Raw genomic sequence first — 19,488 nt, 5'->3', positions numbered from 1 at the left:
ACGGCAGATGTCCTAGAGAAAGGACTTAGTCGTGGAGCCATCGCGATGGGTTAGGTTGAAGGGGTTAAAGCGGACACAGGGACGCAAGAGAGTTTATACTAGTTCGGCCCCTTCGATGAAGGTAAAAGCCTACGTCTAGTTGTGATGGAATTGATGGGGTTTCGATGACTAGGGAGCAAACAAGCTTCACCTAAGTCTCGAGTTGTTGTCTGTTGTTCTTGAACCGCCGCCGGGTCGTCCCCTTATATACACGGGTGACGCCCGTCGGTTCACAGAGTCCCAATACCGGCTCATAGATGTGTCCAATTTGGTCTCTACTTATTCCTAACTTATAATACAAGTTAAATACCAGCGCCGGTTTACGGCTACAGGCCTTGAACCGACTATGGGCCTTGAGCCCTCATCTGCCTTCTTGTGCTTTAACATACTTAACTACTGATGAAGTTAACCCGGCCTAGATAGGCCGGTTTACGCCCAGTAGTGATATCCCCAACACCGGCATTAGCAACATACTTTGTAAACTATTGCAGGATTCTAGCCTGTTCCATGAACGGGATATGCGGCCATTCGCATAGTCGTACTTCCGCCAATCTCCGGTTATGGAGATCACTGTCAGATGACTCACCAATAAGTCCCTTGGAGGTCTTCTTGGAACCAAACTTCCTAAAGATATTCATGTTTTTCCTATGAACAAAATTTTTGAAATTTTTAGTCCACAAAATTTTCTCAACAAAACTTTATAAGATAGATAGCAACTACTCATGGGGATAGCTAGAGGCCATAGATAGCATTCAAAGTACTTAGAAATCTAAGAATTCAAGATGCAAGCTCATCTACAACAACACCAAGATTAGCTAATTATTCAAAATATAAACAACTAAACAAGAACTAATTGGACAAATGGAGGAGTCACATACCAGGCAACAATCCACCGAAACAGTTTCAGAAACGGAGCTTCGAGCAAAGAGATAGAAATTTGCGGGTTTGAGAGGAAGAACACGAGAGAGAGAGAGAGAGAGAGAGCAAAGTGGATTTTTCTAGAGGTAGGTGATGATGTGGTGTGAAGAGATAAGTGAGGGAGGCCACGTGGGGACCACAACCCTCCAGGTTGTTCCTAGGGGTCCTGGCGCGCCTAGGTGGGTTGTGCCCACCTGGTGCACCTCCCTCTGATATTATTTGCACTAGAAATTCTTAAATATTAAGAAAAAATCATATTAAATTTTTAGAGCATTTTGAGAACTTTTATTTTTGGATCATTTTTTTATTGCACGGGAAATTCAGAAAACAAACAACACATGGCATTTTATTTTATTTAACGAATAAAAAAAGAAAACAAAATGTAGGGACAGAAGGTAGTGCTCACTAAATTCATCAACTTCATACCTTTCAAAAATGATCCATTAATAAGATTGATCAGGTCTTATTAACAACCACTTTCGATTAGCATGAAACCGAAGAACTTTCGTAAATCACTAAGTTACCTGAACGGGGATATGAATCTCCCCAGCAACAAGCATTTCATATATCTTTTTGGCAGTAGGTAGAGGTATTTGAAAACTTCCAATAGTGATTGTCGGAGATTTTCCAATAACATTAATACCATTCAGTTGGAATTGTTTCTTTGGAAAGTGCACCATATGCTCATTACCATTGATATGAAATGTGACCTTGCTTTTATTGCAATCAATAACAGCCCCTACGATATTCAAGAAGGGTCTACCAAGGATAATCGACATGTTGTTGTGCACGGGCATCTCAAGTACAACAAAGTCAGTCAAAAGAGTAACATTAGCAACAACAACGGGCACATCCTAACAAATACCGATAGGTATGGTAGTAGATTTGTCAGCCATTTGCAATTATATTTTAGTAGGTGTGAGTTTATTAAAATCAAGTCTTTTAGATAAAGAGAAAGGCACAACACTAACACCAGCTCCCAAATCACATCAAGCAGTTTTCACATAATTCTTTTTGATAGAGCAAGGTATAGTTGGTATTCCCGGATCTCCAAGTTTTTAGGCACTCCATCTTTAAAAGTATAATTAGCAAGCATAGTGGAGATTGAAGCTTCTAGTAATTTTCTCTTATTGGTGATGATGTCTTTCATGTACTTTGCATAAGGAGGCATTTTAAGGATATCAGTCAAGCGAGTACGCAAAAAGACTGGCCTCAGCATTTCAGCAAAGCGTTCAAATTCTTCATCATCTTTCTTTTTAGTTGACTTAGGTGGAAAGGGCATAGGTTTTTCAACCCACGATTCTCTTTCCTTACCGTGTTTTGTAGCAACAAAGTCTCTTTTATCATACATTTTATTTTTAGGTTGTGATTATCAATATCAACTAGAGGTTCTATCTGAACATCATTGTCAGGTTCTTCATTATTTGGTTGAGTATCTTCATGAACCTCATCATTATCTTTTTCATTATCAGAAGGTGAGTGTTCACTAGCATGTTGAGTTTCAGCATCAGAGATAGAGACTTCATTATCAGGAGGTTTTTCTACTCTAGGTTCACTAGAGGCATGCAAAGTCCTATCATTTTCTTCTTCTTTTTCTTTCTAGAAGGACTAGGTGCTGTGGTGTTGTTCCTTTGTGAATCCTGTTTAGTTATTTTTGGGTATCTATCAGGATAATGTGGTTCCTGAGTCATTTTGCCTCCTCTAGTTGCAACTCTAACATCAAACTCATGTATATTCTTATTCATTTCATCTAGCAACTCTCTTTGAGATTTAGAAACTTGTTCTAACTGGGTTTTAACCATAGAAGCATGTTTTCCAACACCTCTAAGATCATTTGAGATTCTAAATAACAAGCCACTCAAGCGAGCAATCATATCAGAGATGTATTTCAATTGTTTCATAACATTTGCATTGAAATGATCTTGTTTTCTAATATATATTTCAAACTGATAAAGGTATTGGCTACATACTGTGAGGATTTTCATTATCACTGAACTTCATTAGAGAATTTAGCTCTACCACCTTAGGAAGTGGTGGTGTATTAAGCCCATGTATTTTTTCAATAGGAGGTAAATTTTTTACATCCTCAGCTCTAATACCTTTTTCCTTCATAGATTTGTTTGCCTCTTGCATATCTTCAGGACTGAGATATAATATACCCACCTTCTTCGGAGTATGTTTTGAGGGAGTCCTGGATTAGGGGGCCCTCGGACGTCCAAACTATGGTACGTGGGCCGGACTGATGGGTTGTAAAGATACCAGACCGAAGATTATCTCCCGTGTCCAGACGAGACTCTCCTTGACGTGGAAGGCAAGCTTGGCGTCCCAATATGAAGATTCCTTTCTCTGTAACCGACTTTGTACAACCCTAGTCCCCTCCGGTGTCTATATAAACCTGAGGGTTTAGTGCGTAGAAAAGAAGAAATCATAATAATAATTAGATAGGCTAGACTTCTAGGGTTTTAGCCATTATGATCTCGTGGTAGATCAACTCTTGTAACCCCCATACTCATCAATATTAATCTAGCAGGACGTAGGGTTTTACCTCCATCGAGAGGTCCCGAACCTGGGTAAACATTGTGTTCCCTGTCTCCTGTTAACATCAACCTCAGACGCACAGTTCGGGACCCCCTACCCGAGATCCACAGGTTATGACATCGACATTGGTGCTTTCATTGAGAGTTCCGCGGTGTCGTCACCAAGATGTTCGATGGCCCCATCAATCATCCACAACAACATTGACCAGGGAGAAACCTTCGTCCCCGGACGAATATTCTTGTTCGACGCCTTCGTACTACGGGCCAACTCGCTTGGCCATCTAGAGTAGATCGATAGCTACGCCCCTGGCCATCATGTTAGATTCGGAAGCTTGAACTATGTCGCGGACATCCGCGGAGACTTGATCTTCGACGGATTCAAGATCACGGCAGTAGCTGCTCCCCGTCACCATGATGATCATGACTTAAATCTGTCATCAAACCACACCCAGGAGATAGAACCTGCAACTGCTTTGGCTCTAGATCCGGAGCAGATCACGCCATCCAAGGATGGGAGCCTCAACCCCACCACGGAGGCCGCAGACTCAGCGGTGTTGGAGCCGCACACAGACCCAACCTCAAGTAAGATCTGTGTTACCAGAACCTCGGGCACGTTTCAGGCTACAGGTACCGAAGCATGTGCGTCCGCGCACGACGAGCTTGATCGGGCATCGATCATTGAATTCAGCTCTGCGGACATCTTCCGGCACTCGCCTTTAGGCGACGTGCCAAACTCATTAAAAACACTATCCTTAGCGGGGGACTCACAACCGAATTATATCCGGTTCGAACTGGAGGCTGATGATGGAGAATTTCGCTTCCCACCCCCCGGCCACTTAATAGCCACTGTCGAAGACTTAACTGACATGCTCGATTACATCTCCGATGACATCGACGGTATGGACAACGATGCCGGAGAAGAAGAGGCTCAAAACCCGCCATTTACCGGACGCTAGACGACCACTTCCTCGTATGACGTATACATGGTGGATGCACCAAAAGAGAATAGCGGTGATGACAAGGAAGACCCAGTTGAGGATAAACCTCCCGAGATACAACCAAAGCGCCGGCGTCAGCGGCGCCGCTCTAAGTCACGCCGCAGCAAAGACAGCAACACCGGCACAGGAGAAGATAACACTCCGGACGGTGCTGAAGACAATGAAGACCCCATTGAGGAAACTTCCGAGCAAGATGAACGGGAAGACAAGCAAGTCAGCCCTGATGAACAGGCCACGCACGAAGACTTGGAGGACGGTAATTATCTTTCACTCTCCGAGGATGAGGCGAGCCTCAGCACTGAGGATTTTATCATGCCTGAGGAACCTCTCGAGCAGGAGCGCTTCAAGCGCCAGCTAATAGCCACTACAAGGAGCTTGAAAAAGAAATAGCAGCATCTTCAAGCTAATCAAGATCTGCTCAATGATAGATGGAGTGATGTCCTGGTAGCCGAGGAATATGGCCTCAAGTGCCCAGCCAAAATTTACCCGAAGCGCAAATTTCTACCTCATTTTGATGACGAGGCATTGGAGCTCGTACCATCATCGCGCAATGCGGCTGACCGACCAGCACGTGGTTGAGATAAAGCGACAACTCAAGTCGAACACCAGCCTGCCCTGCCTCACGATAAAGGCAGAGATAAAACAGCTCGGGGACACACATATGACCTACGGCAGGGCTTGGACAGTAGAGCAGGTCAGAACAAATCGATCTATGGATCACGGGGACGTGCCCCGACACGCGATAACGGCTATCTAGCCGGACGCAATAGTCATACTCATGCCCGGGCCGAGAACCGCAGACCGACTCCATCCTAGCTACATCGTGATGTGGCTCGATATAGAGGCGCTGCTCACCCACTTTGCTTCACCGATGAAGTAATGGAGCATGAATTCCTAGAAGGGTTTAAACCCGTAAACATCGAATCATACGATGGGACAACAGAACCCGCGGTATGGATCGAGAACTTTCTTCTTCACATTCATATGGCCCACGGCGATGATCTCCATGCCATCAAATACCTCCCACTAAAACTCAAAGGACCAGCCCGGCACTGGTTGAACAGTCTGCCTGAAAACTCCATCGGTAGCTGGGAGGACATGGAAGAGGCCTTCCTTGACAACTTCCAAGGTACATATGTTCGACCTCCGGATGCTGATGACTTAAGTCACATAATTCAATAGCCCGAAGAGTCAGCCAGGAAACTCTGGACTAGGTTCTTAATTAAAAAGAACCATATCATCGACTGTCCGGATGCTGAAGCTTTGGCGGCCTTTAAACACAGCATCCTGGACGAATGGCTCGCCCGACACCTCGGCCAAGAGAAGCTGAAGTCCATGGCAGCCCTTAGGACACTTATGACTAGCTTTTGCACGGGCGAAGATAGCTGGCTAGCCCGTAGCAATAATAGTGCAAGCGAACCTGACACTGTGGAAGCAAAAAATAGCAACAGCAAGCCCCGACGCAGCATACACAAGCGTCGAAACAACGGTGATAATACCGACGACACGGCGGTCAACGCCGGATTCAGCGGCTCCAAGTCCAGCCAGCGGAAGAAGCCATTGAAATGGAACAATTTGGGCCCATCCAGCTTGGACCGCATACTCGATCTCCCATGCCACATACACGACACTCCTGAGAAACCAGCCAATCGCACCAACAGAGAATGTTGGGTTTTCAAATAGGCTGGCAAGTTAAATGCCGAGAACAAGGAGAAGGGGTAGCAAAGCGAGGAAGATGATGAGGAGCCCCAACCACCAAACACAGGGGGACAGAAGAAGTCCCCCCCCCAACTTAAAATGGTAAGCATGATATATGCTACCCACATCCCCAGGAGGGAACGCAAGAGCGCGCTCAGGGACGTCTACACGATGGAGCCAGTCACCCCAAAGTTCAACCCATGGTCTTCTTGCCCGATCACTTTTGATCACAGGGACCATCCGACCAGTATCCATCATGGCGGTTCAGCCGCACTGGTCCTCGACCCAATCATTGATGGATTTCACCTCACACGGTCCTCATGGACGGTGGTAGTAGCCCAAATCTGTTCTATCAGGATACAGCGTGTAAAATAGGCATTAATCCATCAAGAATTAAGCCCACAAAGACTACCTTTAAAGGAGTCATACCAGGTGTAGCAGCCCACTATACGGGCTCAATCACACTAGAGGTTGTCTTCGGATCTCCGGACAACTTCCGAAGCAAGGAGCTGATCTTCGATATTGTTCCCTTTCGCAGCGGCTATCACGCACTGCTCGGACGAACCGCATTTGCACTCTTCAACGCGGTGCCACACTACGCTTATCGTAAGCTCAAGATGCCTGGTCCACACAACGTCATAACAGTCAATGGAAACACGGAACGCTCCCTCCGTACCGAGGAGCACACCGCTGCGTTAGTAGCAGAAGTACAAAGTGGCCTCCTCTTGCAAAACCTTAATTCGTTGGCCGAGCTCCCGGACACTGTCAAACGAGTCCGGACTACTCTGCAGCAGGACAGCCCAGCTCATCAAGAGCTCGACTAGCAATTCGGCCTCCGTCCCAGTCCCAACCAAGAAGCGGCATTCATACCGCGCGTACATAACTACGCACTCAAAATACCATGGGCATAGACGGAGGCATAACTATCTCGTGATCCATAATATGGCTCGACCGCTCCTGGACACACATATTTTCAATTTTTCCTTTTTTTTCCTTTTTAGGTCTTTTTTTCCGCAGGTTTCTTCTAACGACCTGATCAGCAGTCCTCCCGGAATGATGGATACACCAAGATGGCAAGAAGCACTGGCGTACAAGGGAATTCTTAGATGGTCTCTTTAACGCTCACTCTACCTACTTTCAGGACCCGCACATAGCTCTCCCTTGGTTGTGGCATGTTAAATAGCCTGGTTTCTTATTGCACCACTTGTACAAATACGCTTTGACGTATTAATCAAACCATAATGGAAACAGTTTGGGGCCCAACTTCTGCAGCATTAGCTTACTACCTTTTTTCCTTTTTCTTTGATGATTTTCTCAAAGTTGCGACCATACACTTTGGTACACTTTAATCTGCCAGGGGCTTCATCGCCACCCATAATACGACAACAAAGTCCAAACACTTTCTACAACATAGTTCGGCACCCCGAATTTAGCATTATATCGATTGGCTCCAAATCATGTCTTTGGTAAATAGTTGGGTTGCCCGGCTCCTGTGCTTAGTACCTTACGTTCCGCTATATCGGCTAGGGTAGTAAAGGGAGAAGTACTACGATTGTGTTCCTGGTTTATCCGGATGAGCACCTTAGTAGAGAAAGCCGAAAACTAACTGTCATGATGCGGCGAGAACCGGTCAGCTCTTCGGAGGTTTCAAATCTTTAGTGATTTTTTCCGCATTATGCGATGAATCGGCTTTTTACCCGATCAGGTGTTTACAGTACCCTAGTTCAGATACTAGGGGCTGCACCTAAATTTTCATTGTAGAACTCCTATGGCGAAGTGAGGGTGATAAAGCCACATAGTCCGATTGCCTGGTTCGTTGCGATAAACACCTCCTTTAAGGACCAAACAAATTGGATCTAGAGTGTTTAGAGTCCATCCCGAACACCCCCGTACTACCTATGTGGGGGCTGAAGCCGACGACTGGCCAACTCTCAAAATTTCATAAACACGGCCGCACAGGAGGTAAAATATTAAACAAACATTATATTACATAGCCGAACTTGTTTTTATAATACAGGGCAGGACAATATAAATATAACTGTATTCATTCAAAGATTACATCCTCCGTACACTACTCCGCCACTATGCGGGATCCCTCAAGGACTTCGTAAAATATCGCTCGGGCATGCGGTGATCCTTGCCCACGGGTGGTCCTTCGTTTGCGACCGTGGCAGCATTCATCTTCGCCCACTGCATCTTAACATGGGCGAAGGGCATCCGCGCACCTTCGATACAAACCGATCGCTTGATGGCATCAAGCCGAGGGCAAGAGTCGACTAGCCGCTTCACGAGACCGAAGTAGCTGCTGGGTATAGCTTCGGCTGGCCACAGCTAGACTATCAAGTCCTTCATGGCCAGTTTGGCCACCCTATGCAGTTCGACCAGCTGTTTTAGTTGGTCGCTCAAGGGCACCGGATGTTGTGGCGCAAGGTATTGCGACCAGAACAGCTTCTCCATCAAGCTCCCCTCTTCGGCTCGGAAGAATTCAACAGCGTCAGAAAAGTTGCGTGGCAGATCTGCAAACGCCCCCGGAGAACTCCAAATCCAGGTCAGTAAGAGATACCTCTTCTTCACATACTTGCTTTGCATAATAAAAGCCTTACCCGCCGCGATCTTTTTGGCCTCGTGGACTTCCCGGAGGGCGCCTCGGTCCGGGCCTCTTGTGCGCTCTGGCGGGCCTTCTCAAGTTCGGACTCTTGGTCCGCTTGCTGACGCTCCAAGGACTCATATTTCTTCAAAGAGTCCTGAAGCTCCTGCTGGACCTCCCCAGCCCTGCGCTCATGCTTTTTCTGGATGGCTTGTTCCTTCGCCGCCCTCTCCTCGGCCTCGGCTAGCGCTTTCTTGAGGGTTTCAACCTTAGTCGCCGCTCCTACAAACATCACGGCACTACAATCAATATACATCATTTATTCTTTCTGAATATACAACAAGTCTCCATATACCTTGCTTGTCCTCCAGCTGCCTTTCCACAAGGCCGAGCTCTTCTTCGGCCCGCTCCAAACTCTGCTTTAGTCCGGAGACCTCAGCGGCATGAGAGGTGGCGGCAAGCAGCGACGCCTCTGTTCATAAGACATATTTAGTTAGTTTCCTGCAAAAATTACTTGATCCTCTGTCCGACTTTTCTTTCCGAACACCGAACAGTGTCTCAGGGGCTACACTGTCTATACTATGACCTTCTCTTTCGCATCACTTACCTCAAAGCCTGTCAGCAGGCTGGTGCAGGCTTCGGTCAGTCCGCTCTTGACGGATTGAACCCTCTCAACCACCGTACCCATAAGGATACGGTGTTCGTCCAAAATGGAAGCGCCTTGCAGCGCTTCTAGTAGATTATTCGGTGCCTCTGGTTGGGCAGAGGTCACCAACGGAATAGGCACACCGCCTTCTTTCGAAGGAGGCTGCTTGCCAGATTCCGGAGCCCTATAGGTCTCTGGAACTGTATTCGGCTGGGGTCCGAACTGGACACGGCCCCCATCGCCAGTCTCCATGGGGGTTCTCTCTCCCAGGTGTCCAGCGGCCAAAGGGTCACCCTCTGGCGCCACCCGGACAACCTCCTGAACCTCTCCCTGGCCCGGGAAGGTCCTTTGGGACAGCACCTCGTCGTCACCCATGGTTGTGGGAGATTAAGCGGTCAACGGTGACTCGCTAGCCATCGCCTTTGAATCCAGCAAACCTCCTGATGAGGATCGCAAGGAACTGGCGTGGGCCGGGCTATAGGTGTATGATTTAACGCATTAAATCTACGAACTGAAGAGGCCGAATGTATGAATATGTCAGAGTCTTTTGAGTACTCCCGATGCGGCCAGGGGCTTGTTTCGGCGGCGCGGCTCTGGGTTGCTGTCGATGCCCCACGCGGACTTATTCGGGAGGGAGCTCTTCCCCCTCTTGGACACCTCTACCTCCAGATTTGTGGAGGCCGCCCTCTTCTTCTTTCCCCCCTCAGGGGGAGAGCTGCTTTCCTCCTTGTCCTCATTGTCATCTTCGGCGGTGGAGGAGGGAGTCTCATTGTCTTCGGACGTCCTGTCCGAAGCTCCTTTGTGACGGAGGCCACTCTGGCCCCCCTTGGCCTTCTTCTAGGACTTATTCTTCGGCGCCTGGTAAGGCGCCGGAACCAGCATCTTTGTCAGTAGAGGGATGGCTAGTTCCTCGGGCAGCGAAGCCGGACACTTAATCTGCTCCGCTTTCTCTGTCCATACCTGAAAAAAATAACTAGTGGAGTTTAGGTATCTTCCTTGAATAAGCAAGTAGAGGATACACCTTGAAACGCGAAAGACTTACCGCACTGTCAGGAAGGGCCAAATCCTGCCCGCGGTCCTTGTCCGTCTCCGGCGGTGTCTCATTTGCCTTGAAGAGCAACTTCCAGATATCTTCATGCGTGGTTCCGAAGAGCCTCTCCAAGGTCTGGTGCTTCTCCAGATCAAATTCCCACAATGGGGAAGTACGACTCTGACATGGAAGGATCCGGCGAACTAACATCACCTAGATCACGTCGACGAGCTTGATGTTTTTGTCCACCATGCTTTGGATGTGCGTTTGTAGCACGATTAGCTCGTCCGACGAGGACCAATTCGGGTCCTTCTCTATCCAGGAGGTGAGCCACATTGGAGGTCCGGACTTGAATTCAGGAGCCGCAGCCCAGGTGGTATCGCAGGGCTCTGCAATATAGAACCACAGTTTCTGCCACTCTTTGACGGTCTCCACAAAAGTGCCCTTGGGCCATGTGACGTTGGGCAGCTTGCTCACCATGGCGCCTCCGCACTCCGCGTGTTGTCCATCCTCCACCTTCGGCTTCACATTGAAGATCTTGAGCCATAGTCCGAAATGGAGTGGAATGCGAAGGAAAGCCTCACACATGACAATGAATGCCGTGATGTTGAGGAAAGAGTTTGGAGCTAGATCATGGAAATCTAGCCTGTAATAAAACATGAGTCCCCGTATGAAAGGGTGGAGAGGAAACCCTAACCCACGGATGAAATGGGGGATAAACACCACCCTCTCATTGGGCTTTGGGGTGGGGGCGATTCGCCCGTTGGCCGGAAGCCGATGAGCGACTTCCTTTGCCAGATACCCGGCCTCCCAAAGCTTGGTGATGTCCTTCTCCTTAACGGAGGAGGCCATCCATTTGCCTTGTGCTCCAGATCCGGACATGGTTGAGTGCTTCCTTGAGGAGGAAAAGATGATAACTCGGGCGCTGAAGCTTGAGAATGGGAGGGCAAAGAGAAGGAGAAGGCGTGGGTGAAAGAAGGGAATCCTTATCTCCTTATAAGGGAAGTGAATATCAAGCGCCTCCCCACTCGCCTTGAAACTCGCATGTTCCCAAGGGCCATGCGAATGGCGCGGTTGGGTTACCCACGCCCGTATTGATGAGAATCCCGCAATAAGGGGACACGATCTCTGCTTTGCCAAGACGTGCCAATGAGACCGCGTCCTGAAGCGGCAGGCCGAAAAATGGTTCGAAATAATGACCAGGTGGTGATGTGGTGTCACATTACCTATAGTCGTCAGCGGATTGGACTCAAGATATATTATACTCTATGCGGTTGTGTGTGGAATTTGTTTTGCAGAGCCGGACACGTTCGTTGCGTCCGAAGACTGTGTTGGAGTATTCGGAGGAGGAACCCTCCTTGCAATGCCGAAGCCAGTTTGCGCCCGGACACCTCATCATTGAAGCCTAGTTCAGGGGCTACTAAGGGAGTCCTGGATTAGGGGGTCCTCAGACATCCGGACTATGGTACATAGGCCGGACTAATGGGTTGTAAAGATACCGGACCGAAGATTATCTCTTGTGTCCGGACGGGACTATCCTTGGCGTGGAAGGCAAGCTTGGCGTCCCAATATGAAGATTCCTTTCTCTGTAACCGAGTTTGTACAACCCTAGTCCCCTCCAGTGTCTATATAAACCGGAGGGTTTAGTCCGTAGAGAAGAAGGAATCATAATCATAATCATATAGGCTAGACTTCTAGGGTTTTAGCCATTATGATCTCATGGTAGATCAACTCTTGTAACCCCCATACTCATCAATATTAATCTAGCAGGACGTAGGGTTTACCTCCATGGAGAGGGCCCGAACCTGGGTAAACATTGTGTTCCCTGTCTCCTGTTACCATCAACCTCAGACGCACAGTTCGGGACCCCTTACCAAAGATCCGCCGGTTTTGGCACCGACAGGTTTAGGCTGTGGTTTAGGAAGAGTTCAATCATCATAATTTTTCAATATGTTATTCAATAATTCCTCAGCTTGCCCAACAGTTCGTTCCCTGAAAACACAACCAGCACAACCATCTAGGAAATCCCTAGAAGCATCAGTTAGTCCATTATAGAAGATTTCAAATATTTCATTTTTCTTAAGAGGATGATTAGGCAAAGCATTAAGTAATTGGCAAAGCCTCCCCCAAGCTTGTGGGAGACTCTCTTCTTTAATTTGGACAAAGTTAAATATTTCCTGTAACGCAACTTGTTTCTTATGAGTAGGGAAATATTTTTCAGAGAAGTAATAAATCATATCATGGGGACTACGCACACAACCAGGAGCAAGAGTATTGTACCAAGCTTTAGCATTACTCTTAAATAAGAACAGAAATAATTTGAGAACATAGTAATAGCGAGTTTTCTCATCATGAGAAAAAAGGGTGGCTATGTCATTTAACTTAGTAAGATGTGCCACAACAGTTCCAGTTTAATAACCATGGATATGATCAGAGTCGACCAAAGTAATTAACTCTAGGTCAACAGAGAATTCATAATCCTTATCATCAATAAAGATTGGTGAAGTATTAAACTTAGGATCATATTGCATTCTAGCATTCAGAGATTTTTCTTTATACTTGCATAATAATTTCTATAGATCATCTCCATCCTTTCAAGCAAGAATATCTCCAGTTGTCTCTTCATTCATAACATAGCCCTCTGGTACCTTAGGCAATGCTTATCTAGGAGGGCTAGTTCTAGTAGGTGTTTCAAGATTTCCAGTTTGAAGCTCATCATCAGATTCAACAACATCATGTTGTCTTACTCTAGCAATTTGTTGATCAATAAAATCACCAAGTGGCACATCATTATCATCAAGCAAGGTACTAGCATCATCATAAGTATCATTCATTGCAGAAGTAGCATCATCAATAACTTGCAACATATCAGGATTAATAGCATGTGGTGGTGTTGCAAGTTTACTTATAACAGAAGGTGAATCTAAAGCAGAGATAGATGGCAGTTCCTTACCTCCCCTCGTCTTAGAGGGATAAACCATAGTCTTAGCATCCTTCAGATTCTTCATAGTGATAAATTGATAATAATGCCAAGCAACTCAACAAATATAGCTATGCTCCCCGGCAACGGCACCAGAAAAAGGTCTTGATAACCCACAAGTATAGGGGATCGCAACAGTATTCGAGGGTAGAGTATTCAATCGAAATTTATAGATTCGACACAAGGGGAGCCAAAGAATATTTGCAAGTATTAGCAGCTGAGTTATCAATTCAACCACACCTGGAGATTAATTATCTGCAGCAACGTGATTAGTAGCAAAGTAGTATGATAGTTTTGATAGTAGTGACAGCAGCAATAATAATGGTAACATTGATAGCAGTAGTTTTGTAGCAAGTGCAACAGTAACTATAGCAGTAGTAACTTAGAAAGAACAATATATGATAAATTCGTAGGCATTGGATCGGTAATTTGTTGGATGATATTCATCATATGACAGTCATAACCTAGGGCGATACGGCACTAGCTCCAGTTCATAAATATAATGTAGGCATGGATTTCATAAATAGTCATATGTGCTTATGGAAAGAACTTGCATGACATCTTTTGTCTTACCCTCCCATGGCAGTGGGGTCCAATTGGAAACTAAGGGATATTAAGGCCTCCTTTTAATAGAGAATCGGAACAAACCATTAACACACGGTGAATACATGAACTCCTCAAACTATGGTCATCACCGGGAGTGATGTCGACTATTGTCACTCCGGGGTTGCCAGATCATAACACGTAGTAGGTGACTATAACTTGCAAGATCGGACCTAGAACATGGATATAATGTTGATAACATAAATGGTTCAAATCTTAAATCATGGCACCCGGGCCCAAAGTGACAAGCATTAAGCATGGCAATGTCATAGCAACATAAATCTCAGAACATAGTGGATACTAGGGATCAAGCCCTAACAAAACTAACTATATTACATCATGAATCTCATCCAACTCCTCACCGACCAGCGAGCCAACGAAGGAATTACTCACTACCGGTGGGGAGCATCATGGAATTGGCGATGGAGAAGGGTTGGTGATGACGAAGAACGAAGATCCCCCTCTCCGGAGTCCCAAACGGACTCCAGATTTGGCCTCCATATCAAGAATAGGAGGTGATGGCGGCTCCGTCTTGTGGATCACGATAATTCTTTCTCCCTGATTTTTTCTAGAAATTTGGATTTCATGGCATCGGTTTCAGGGTCTGCGGGGCCACCAGGTGGGGACAACCCACCTGGGTGCGCCTGGGGGCAGGCGCGGCCTGGTGGGTTGTGCCCACCGAGATGCCCCCCTCAGGTGTCTCTTGGCTCAAGAAATTCTCTTCTATTGTATAAAAATTCCTCGCAAAGTTTCATTCCATTTTGAGAACATTTTTGCTACACAAAAACAAGACCATGGTAGTTCTACTGAAAATAGCATCAGTCCGGGGTTAGTTTCATTTAAATCATGCAAATTATAGTCCAAAACAAGAGCAAAAGTGTTAGGAGAAGTAGATATGTTAGAGACGTATCAGAGCTTCACAACAAGTCTAGTGGTGCTTACAAAGCTTCATGTGATTCCCCTACATCATCAAGTGAGAAACAAGTCTTCAATGAAGAATTGAGCCTAATGGTGAAGAAGTTCCAAGTCAAGCTCCTACAATGACAAAAGATCTTCTAGTCGTTATCGCAAGTGGTACAATTGTGGAAGACTCGGACACTACTCTAGTGAGTGTATGACTCCCTATAAAAGAAGAGAAGACTTACCTGAAAGAAGAAGCAGAAGAGAAGAATCACCACCAAGAGAAAGAAGGAATAGAGATGATCATTATGAACAAAGATCATGTCGCAGAAGGAAGGGTTCGGAAAGGAAGGACAAGTCATCAAAGAGCTACACAAGACGAAGACATCAAGCTCATGTTGGTGAATGGGTATCTGACTCCGACTCTGACAACCACTCCGAGAGAAGCTATCACTTAGACTCTGAATATAATCAAGATGAAGGTGTTGCCGGTCTCGCACTTGTGTCATCCATCTCCTATGACATATTTGATTCACCAAATGATGGGATTGGAAGATGCTTCATGGCTAAAGGCCCCAAGGTATCACACCCCGAGTATGTTGATTTCAATAGTGATGAAGATGATTTTCTAGGTGATGATGATTTACTTGTTGACAACTCTAGTGATGGAAACTATGATGAAGTTGCTGTTAATCATGCTAATCAAGACAAAATGAATGACGATGATAAGACGGAGATTGAGCGTCTATCCAAAGAACTAAACACTCTTAAGTTAGCTCATGAAACTACCTTACAAGATCATCAGGAGCTTTTAATGACTCATGAGAAGCTATGCTTTGAAAAGCCCAATCTAGAGCAAGAGCATGAGTTCCTAAAAGCAATCAAGGATGATCTTCGTAAGAAAAGTTCTTCTTACATTGCCAAGCGTTTACTCTTGACTACTTACATGCCACAAGTAAAATCTGGCAACCAGAGTAAGAAGGATACTTCCTCTAGTAGTAATAATAATCATGCTAAATCGAACAGTGTTGCTTCTAGTAGTTATCTTGATTCCACTAATGATTCTCTTAGACAAGTTACACTTGAGAAAGAAAGTAGCTTATTGAAGGGAATTATAGAGAAAGGTGTTTACAAGAGCCTTGCCGGGAGTAAGCAATTTGAGGAAATTGTACGCAAGCAAGGAAGGCACCAGAAGAATCAAGGTGTTGGTTTTGGACGCAAGTTAAATGCCAATGGATTTGAGTGGGAAGAAGATCAATACCCCAAGACAAAGTTTGTTCCCCAAGAAGGGAAGTATGATCCCACTTCTTTAAATGGAACACAAGCTCAAGATGATCTTCCACCACAAGACCACAATCTAAAAGGCAAGGACAAGATTCAAGAAGAGATTGATGCATTTGAAGAAGCTCCTAAGGCCTTGGTCAAGTGGGTTCCCAAGACTACATCAAGTTCTACTTCATCAAGTACGACTACAACTCCAAGGATTCCCATCAAGATGATATGGATCCCGAAGAAGAAGAACTAGAGAGTTCTTGAGGGTGACTCCGCCAACATAATTCACTCATATTCATTTGGAAAGGACAAGTGCAATCAAGTTTCACATCTTGCACTAGTTCATGGAGTCACAAACCCTCTTGTTGGTAAGACAAGGGACAAGGTAACCTAATGCTCTCATGTATAACATCTTGTGTGAACTTCACTCTATGTCTATGGATATCCTTGTATGTTCCTTGTGGGACTAACCCATGTAGGTATTGAAAGTGCAACTCACTCCAATGGATTGCTCCAAATGATTTACACCAACATTGAGCATCTACATCTTCAATACCTACATGAAGTCATCGTCGACAAAACCCAAGGTTAGTTCATCCCTCTAAGGGGGGATATCACATCTAGGGGGAGCTTTGCTCTATATTGAGCTAAAGCAACTCTAATGGTGTGAACACAACAATGCTTTATGTAAAAGTGGTAACCCCACTTGTGCTTAAATGATGAGTATGAACTACGATCAGATGTTCTCATTTGACTCCTTAGTCAATATACGTATATATAGATGACCTAGTCATTGCCAATTGCACGATAGATGCTAGAGTGTTTGTGCATGCTTTGCCACATATTTTATTTGCTATATTATTGTGTTAGCATGTTTGTTGCATATTTTTCCCATTCGAGGACATCCATTTGTTGCTTTGGTTGTTTGGTTTTCTTCATTTTGCCAAACAGATGGACAAGAATGCCTAAGAACTCCCTCTAGCTATCTATGCTTTTCTCGTCTCAAACTCTATTCATGCTACATCACAAAGTTTGATCAAGTCGAATTTAGACCCTCCTGGTGAGGAGCACTCGGAGTCACCGATCCGTCAAGGGATTAACTTTGAAAACCTCTTAGTGCATTTCGGTCTACCAATCCATTCCATTCGGTCATACTGAGTTCATTAAGTTGATCTAGGTTTTAATCTCGGTGCAACCGCTTTGAACTATTCGGTCACACCGAGTTGAAGCAACCACTTGCGATTCTGCATCTCGGTGCCACCTAGTCATCCACTCGGTCACACCGACAGGGTCTGGATATATATACCCGAGCTGAAAATTTGGAAATTTATCCGAACACGTCACCCACGCGTGTCCAGCTCTGCTGACTCAAGGTCTCCGAATTGTCTCCTCGTCACCCACGACCTCCTGCCGCTGGTGTCCTCCGTCGTCAACGGAAATCCTCACAGCCGTTGTCGCTGTAGCGGGTTCATCACCAAGCTAGGGTATGAACTTGACCCTTTGTGCTTTCCTCTCTTCGATTGTTAGCACAAAGATGAAAGCCATGATTCTTGCCACGATTGAAATATTCCTATCCAATTAAAACTTCCTTTAGATTAGTTTTGATCCGAAAACTTAGTGTTAGGTTTCTGTCAAACTCATCTCGGACCGACCGATTTGAAAAATTCGGTCTCACCGATTTGGCCCAGGCCATTGCACCTGTACTACTCGGTCTGACCGAAGCGTACAAATCAGTTTGACCGAGTTTACTTTCTCAGTGAAACCTCGGAGTCACCCAACTGTGTCTTGGTCTAACCGATTTTGCATGTTTATACTCTAAAGTTGCTTCGGTGTCACCGAGTTTCTCTAATCGGTAGCTCTGAAATGGTTTCTGTAGAAAACTAAAATTAAGTTTTTGAGTCATTCTTTTTGCCAAAATAGTTGTTCTTGTGATGCTCATCTACTCTACCTATACCCATCTATTCACAGGGTCAGTTTTAGCTATGTCAGACCAGAGTGACAGCCAGAACAAGTCAGAGGAGCATCAAAATCTTAATGAGGGCACTAGTCCCTCAAGCAGCTCAGATGATGGAAGCAGAAGCACACCCAGCAATTTGCCTAAGGCTGCTACTAGGCATAGGAAGAAGAGAACCTCATAGTTTGAAGATGAGGATTATATTGCTGATGAAGAGGTCACTTCCAAGAAGAAGATGATCAAGAAAGAACAAGTTGCTGCTACTGCTGGCATTAAGCCAGGCATGAAAGTAAAGGCTCCTACTCAGGGGAAGCCTATGTCCAAAGCTAGGGCCTCAAAACTTGAAACTTTGTAATCAAAGGAAGAGGAGGCTACTGGAGGCAATAAGAGGAAGGAAACGGACAAGAAGACCATGGCCAGGGTGATTGGAAAGCCTTCCATGATAGAAGAGCCTGATGAAGATGAGGAAGACGATGAAGAAGTTGCTGCACCAGCTCCCAAGACACAAAAGTTGATGGGAGATGCAATTAAGTCTGAGGCTGTAACATCCAAGCCTAAGACTGCTCCTAAGCAATCTGCACCCAAGAGATGAAGAGGCTCAAGTACTAAGAAAGCTCAAGCCCACGATACCTGACCATGATGACAATCATCCCATTGCAGAGAACATGAAGTTAAGGAAAGATGTTGGTCTCAGACTATGGAGTCAAACTAATCCTTATTCTACAAGGAGAAGAACTGCTATGGACTGCAGGTTTCACACTAAGGAACATCAGGACTTCTATGAGACAGTCCTCATGGACAAGAAGCCCATAGTCACTGACATGAAATGGGTCGATTGGACTTTCATTGGTGATAATGAAGATCATTTCCCGGGGGTTCATGAGAGCTTCAGAATGAATGGAGTTGATGCTTTTGTGGGTCAGAAATTGACCAAGTGGAATGATGAGATGGTGATGTAGTTCTATTCCACAGCCCACTTTTACCCAGATGGCAAGATATTCTAGATGACTGAAGGCACAAGATATCAATCTTCAATTGCTGAGTGGGCCAAGCTAATCAATGCTCCTGAAGAAGGAGAGAATGATGATGATGTGTATGCCAAGCCCAGGAAGGACCACAACTCCATGGCTCATATGTACAAGGAAATACCTGATGATGCCTCGGAGACTCACAAGTTTGGGTCCATTTATTATCTACTGTTAGGATTGACCACAATCAACATTATTCTAAGGCACACTCTGCTGGCCAAGTATGGATATCATATGATGATTTGTAGTCATTCAATCAATTTTCTGCATATGTTTGATGTGCCAGAGAAGTTCAAGG

Source organism: Triticum urartu, chromosome 4A, assembly GCF_056163025.1.
Source record: "Triticum urartu cultivar PI428250 chromosome 4A, HENAU_Tu73, whole genome shotgun sequence".
Lineage (NCBI taxonomy): Eukaryota > Viridiplantae > Streptophyta > Magnoliopsida > Poales > Poaceae > Triticum > Triticum urartu.
The sequence above is the reverse complement of the archived record's forward strand: the minus strand, read 5'-3'. Positions refer to the sequence as shown.